The sequence below is a fragment of the Hemicordylus capensis genome, chromosome 13 (assembly GCF_027244095.1).
Source record: "Hemicordylus capensis ecotype Gifberg chromosome 13, rHemCap1.1.pri, whole genome shotgun sequence".
Classification (NCBI taxonomy): domain Eukaryota; kingdom Metazoa; phylum Chordata; class Lepidosauria; order Squamata; family Cordylidae; genus Hemicordylus; species Hemicordylus capensis.
Window position 1 is genome coordinate 17,333,308 of NC_069669.1, and position 6,196 is coordinate 17,339,503.

Below are 6,196 nucleotides of genomic sequence, written 5' to 3' on the forward strand. Positions count from 1 at the left end.
AGGTGCGTGAATTAAGCAGGGTTTACACTTAGGGAGTCAAGCTATTAATCTTATACAAGCTAAATACTTTGATGTGGTGCTTGTCCCTAAATTTAGACGAGCCCTCACTTTAGCACGCTTAAAGGTTCTTCCTACAGCGGTATTGGATGGCAGGTTTAAGGGAGTTCCGCTGTTTTTACAACATTGCCCATGTGGCAAAGGAGTTATAGAATCCACCTCGCATGTTATTCTTTACTGTGATTTGTATAGTGAACCCTGTTTAAGAGTTATATTTCCTATGTTAGATCATTTGCCTGGCCGGTCTGATGAATTTTATTTAAATTATCTTTTAACTAATGTGGACACTGATATTATCTCTGTTGTGGCCAGGTTTTGTTATATTATTTGTAAAATACGTACTGGTTTATTGTAAATGTTTGCTGGTCAACGACAGAATAAACTTATATCTATCTATCTTCCTGTGTCGTGACACTGCAGTCCCTATGCTGACCGCAAGGTGCCATTCACATTTCTTTGTTTCGAATTTAATCGCTGCAATATTGTACTATGACATTGTGTATCTGGTGCAAAAAAATTGCTGCTTTGGGGGGTTGTTAGTTTCTGCGAGATTGTTCCCCCTGCTGTTTACGTTGTGAATGTGATTTGCCTGAACGGAAGCATTTTGCTGCTGTTGAGTGGCTAATCTGGAAAGCGCCTGGGAGGGCGGGGGGAACCATCATTAAACCAGTTTGGGGTTCAGATTCTGTTACACTCCCTCTCTTTTGAGAGTTTCTCTGCTACACTTGCCCTATCAAAATGTGGAGCCAGGATTGTAGAACATCTACCCTTCCGGGATCAGCCTCTGCCCAGAACCACAGTAGATGTGACCTCAAGGGTCAGCCTCAATCACCAGCCCTGGCACATACCGGCATCCAGGGGGGTTAGTGATACTCAGAATTAAACCTCAGCAAGTGGGGACCTGTTAAGACAATTTCGGTTTGTTGTACCAATACTAATAATAATATAATATATTCATTAATTACTGCTGCTGATACAAATATTTATATACCACTTTTCAACAAAAGTTCTCAAAGCAGTTTATGTAGCAAAATAAATAATGAGGTGAGTCTTATGATCAGTGATACTCGCCTGAATGGGATTAGCAGGGAGAGCAGGCTTAGCCCCTCTCTCCCTGCAGACGAGCATGCCAGCAGCCCTGGGCGGCCATATCGGCTGCCCACACGACTGCCGGCTCCATCACGGAGCCAGCGGGGCTGTGGGGATTGGGGGCTGTGTAGCCCCTGGAAATTCCAGGTTTCCCCTCGCGAGTGCGCGGGGCATCCTGGAGGGCTGGGAGGCTTGTTTCAGCCTCCCGATGAGGGGGGTCTCCTCATGAGTTGCCGCAGCGCGGCAATACACGATCAGAAAGACGAGGTTAGCGGAGCGAGCGCTACGGGGAGGGGTACTTTGGGAGGTTTGCTGCCGGGAGCCGGGCAGCTCCCATTGCAGCAGACGCTCGGCAAAAAGCGGGCTAGGCTCCCTCAGCCCGCTTTTTGCTGATCGCGAGAATCTCCTCAATAAATAGATAAGGTGTCTGCCAGTCCCAAAACGGCTCACAATCTAAAAATCTATGCGAGGGAGGGTTTCACTGTTAGAGCCTCTCCTCCTCGCCTCATGTGCTCCCACACTTGAAAACTATAAATTAAGTTGAACTTGAACACTCTGCTCAAGGGAGAGTGACCTTTCTGCCATGACAGTGTGTTGTACTGACCAGTACTTTTCCGTCACACCTGAAACATTTAATTTAGCAACCTGTACGGCCGACGAAGGGCTCTTGGGGGTTCTATATGTAAAGGTCAGGAACATTCTTAATGAATGTGTCACACGGCTGTTTTCTACATTTTTGTTTCTTATTTCTTCTCAGCAAACACACATCTCTGCAGCTTCTCGTTTCCATAATCTGGTTTCTTTTACAACACTTCTGCTCAGTTTGTTAATGGGTGCATACCTCAGACATCCCCTCTTGTGGCAATTCCAAGGCTTTTTTGGAGTTCTCCTTGCTGGACCCAAGTAGTAACCCAAACTGCTTCAGTCTCTTGTAGAATGTGGCTGACATGATGAAAATTACTCAAAAGCAGTCCCAATAAATTTCTTTTAACTTCAGTGGGACTACTTTTGAGTAATTCTCCTCATGTCAGCCACGTTCTATACATTTATCTACCTTTACTGTTTGTATGACACAGTTCTAATTCTTCAGTTTGTTTTAGAAAAAATGCTTCAGAAAAAAACATTTCAGTTTTTAAGGAGAGAGAGAGAGAAATGTTTCCTGTTTCTATTTATCTCTATCTAAATGGCTCTTTCTTTGTCCTAGGATCCCAGGGCAGTGAGGCAGATTTCTCTCAGTTTTAAGTTGTTCAATCTTCTTGAGGCCATTTTGCCTTTTAAAAAAAATGCCTAGTGACTTAATTTGAAGTCGTGTTTCCTTATCAATGCTTCTACTTTCTGTTTCCACTTTTTTTTTTTTTTGCACTTATGAAAACAATTTTGCTAATGCTTGCAGGATAAAAGCATTTACTCTGCTGCTTTTTTGTTTTTTGGGTTTTTTCCCCCAGTACACAATGCTTGCTTCTGCTTTTAGTGGTGTGCGCATAGAACTGGCAACTGCTGGTTTGAAGCTGGGGGGGGGGGTAGCTTTAAGGACCCTGGAGGGTGCTTCCCCCCCCCCCCCGCATTTCCCCCACCTTCCCCCACGTTACCCCCACCGGTGCTGTGTCTAAAAAATATGGTCCTTAAAGCTATCCCCCCATCCCACCTCAACTTCGAACCGGAGGAACTGCAGGACTTCCGGACTGGTTCAGAGGTCTGTAAAAGGGCCTCCGAACAAGTTTGTGCACATCCCTATCTGCTTTCTTCCACCAAACTGTGGCCGGGCTCAGGTATTATGCTAAACCAGGATGATGATGATGATGATGATGATGATGATGATGATGATGATTTATTTACACAGTCAGACAGGTGTTACTGACTGGTTTGTTTTACCCAGACATCGAGTCCTTCCTGAGGACCTGGGATGGCTGAATTTTATTGTCAATGCTGTTATAGATATCGTCGCAGAATATAGGCTGTTCCCAGTAAAGTTGCCTTTTGTAATTGGCTGATGGTGATTTCTGTGGCCCCTATGGTGTTGAGGTACTCTTCAAGGTCTTTTGGGACTGCACCCAGGGCGCCAATTACCACTGGGATTATTTGGGTCTTTTTCTGCCACAGCCTTTCAATTTCAGTTTGTAGATCTTTGTATTTGGTGATTTTTTTCTATTTCTTTTTCTTCTATTCTGCTATCCCCTGGTATTACTATGTCGATTATTTTGACTTGTTTTTCTTTCTTCTCGACTACAGTTATATCTGGTGTATTGTGTGGCAGATGTTTGTCTGTTTGTAGTCAGAAGTCCCATAATATTTTTACATCTTCATTTTCTTCCACTTTTTCAATTTGATGGTCCCACCAATGTTTGGCTACAGGTAGCTTGTATTTGTTGCAGATGTTCCAGTGTATCATCCCTGCTACCTTGTCATGCCTTTGTTTGTAGTCAGTCTGTGTGATCTTTTACAACAGCTGATGAGGTGGTCCACGGTTTCATCTGCTTCTTTACATAGGCGGCACTTGCTGTTTGTTGTTGACTTTTTAACTTTTGCTCTAATAATTGCATTTGTTCTTAGTGCCTGTTCTTGTGCAGCCAGTATTAAACCCTCTGTTTCTTTCTTCAAGTTGCCATTCTTAAGCCATTGCCAGGTCTTGGTGATGTCTGATTTTCCACTTATATTTTGCAAGCATTGACCATGCAGTGGCTTATTTTTCAATTTTTCTGCTCGGTTCTTGACTTGTTCTTTCTTGTAGGCCTGCTTTGTTTCATTGGTGTTGAATTGTTGTTGTTGTTGTTGTTACATTTATATCCCGCTCTTCCTCCAAGGAGCCCAGAGCGGTGTACTACATACTTGAGTTTTTCACAACAACCCTGTGAAGTTCTGGAGGGAAAGAAATTTGCAACTTCTGCACTCGTTGCTAAAAGCAAGAATATCCCACCATCTTTCCTCCCTTCGAATCCCTTGTGCAGTACTTTCTCTAAGCAGAACCATTCAGTATCATTGACCCCTGCTAACGGGGCCAAAAGGCACCTTTTACAGCAGCAACCCTTACGTTTAGCCAGGGGAGATCAGCTGTCTCTATCCAACCCCAGCACAGTGGCTGAACTCTAGACTAAATTACTGCTATTAATCTGTTGTATTCTATTTAGATATCTTTTGTGTTTTGTTCTTTGGAGGTTTGTCCCAGTGGGAATCCTGTAGAAAGATGGACCATCTCACTCGGTATAAGGCACTGTGGCTCACTGGTGCAGAGCAGGTGCGGAGCCAGCCGAGAAGCGGCCCCCTCCAATACACCTGTGTGCGTGATGTCAAATGCACAGGGACGTGGCTCAGGCTCCAGAGGAGCCCAGAGCGAACTCCCCACTCCCACACCTGGGCTGCCGAGAGCCCGGGCGAACTGTCCACTAGTTATTTCAGGCAGCGCAGACTGCCCGATAGAACGTTTTTCCCTTCCTCTTCCTCTCTGGAGGGAGAGAAAGGGGAAAACGTCCTATCAGGCAGCCGACACTGCCTGAAATGACGAGCTGAGAGCTTGTTCAGGCTCACCGCAGCCCAGGCCACGCCCCCTTGTCACGTGCAAGGGGGCGTGGCCTGTGCTGCTGAGAGCCCGAACGAGCTCTCAGCTCATCATTTCAGGCAGCAGCGGCTGCCTGATAGATAGGACACTTCCCCCTTTCTCTTCCTCCAAAGGTTATCCCAAAAACCCGATGCAAAATGCCTTATAAATCGGGCTGCACTCTAATGCACAGTGAAAAACCCCAATTGTGTGTGAAGTGTCCCTCGATAGCTTGCAGGGACTTTGGGGCAAATCTGCCCGAGATGTGAACGTGCACTCTCCATCCCGGAAGAGATGCAAGCCAAAGGGCTTTAAAAGTCCTGTGTGAAAAACTTCCAGGCTTCACCACGGATTTTCTGTGCGCCTTTACTGCGAGTTTGAAGTTGCCCAAAAAACTGGACACAAAAAGTGGATTTTTTAACCCACTTGAATGCCCAGTTTATTAAAAAAAACCCGAATTGTTTGTGAAGTGTTCCCTGATAGCTCACAGGGACTTTGGAGTGAATTTGGCTGATATGTGAAAGTACAGTTCCACTCCGGAGGAGATGCGAACAAACCGCCGGGTGTGAAATACTTCCTGGAGCTTTTACACACAGCAGGTTTGACGGCGAGTTTATGGGGAGGCTTTACTGCGAACTGAGTTGTCCAAAAAAACCCAGCACAAATAGTGGATTTTTTTTTACCCCAGATATAGATCGGGTTACACTCTAATGCGCAGTGAAAAACCTGAATTGTGTGTGAGTTGCTATGCTCCCCAATAACTCGCAGGGACTTTGGGGTAAATCTGGCTGATATGTGAACGCACCTGCTCCATTCTGGAGGAGATGCGAGTTAAAGGGCTTCAAAAGCCCCGTGTGAAAAACTCCCTGGGAAATGCTGAAAAGGACTGAGCTTTTGCATGCAAAATAAGCTTCACCACGCGTTTACTGCGAGTTTGAAGTTGCCCCCCCAAAACCCGACACAAAAAGTAGATTTTTTAAACCATATATATAAATTGGGTTACACCCTAACCCACAATGAAAAACCCAAATTGTGTGTGAAGATCGCAGGGACTTCGGGGTAAATTTGGCCAGTATATGAACACGCACCTCCATTCTGGAGGAGATGTAAGCTAAAAGCTGGGTGTGAAAAGTTCAGGTATGGCTGGGAGAGACCCCTGCCTGCAACCTTGGAGAAGCCGCTGCCAGTCAGTGTAGACAGTACTGAGCTAGATGGACCAAGAGTCTGACTCAGTATATGGCAGCTTCCTATGTTCCTAAAATCATATGGGGCACACCAGAGGGGGAAAATGTTAAGGACACGGGCATTCATATCACGATGATAGTGAAAGCTATCCTTTCTGAAATCGAAACACATGGAAATGCACTTCTTTGCCCCTTTTATTCAATTCCTCTTTCTTTCTTTCTTTCTTTCTTGCGCTGCCACCACTGAGCAGCACTGCCTTTCTCCTGCATCCACAGCATCCTCCGGCCATCCTCCCTCAAAGCAGCCTCACTAAATCTGAAAAAAGAAATAAAG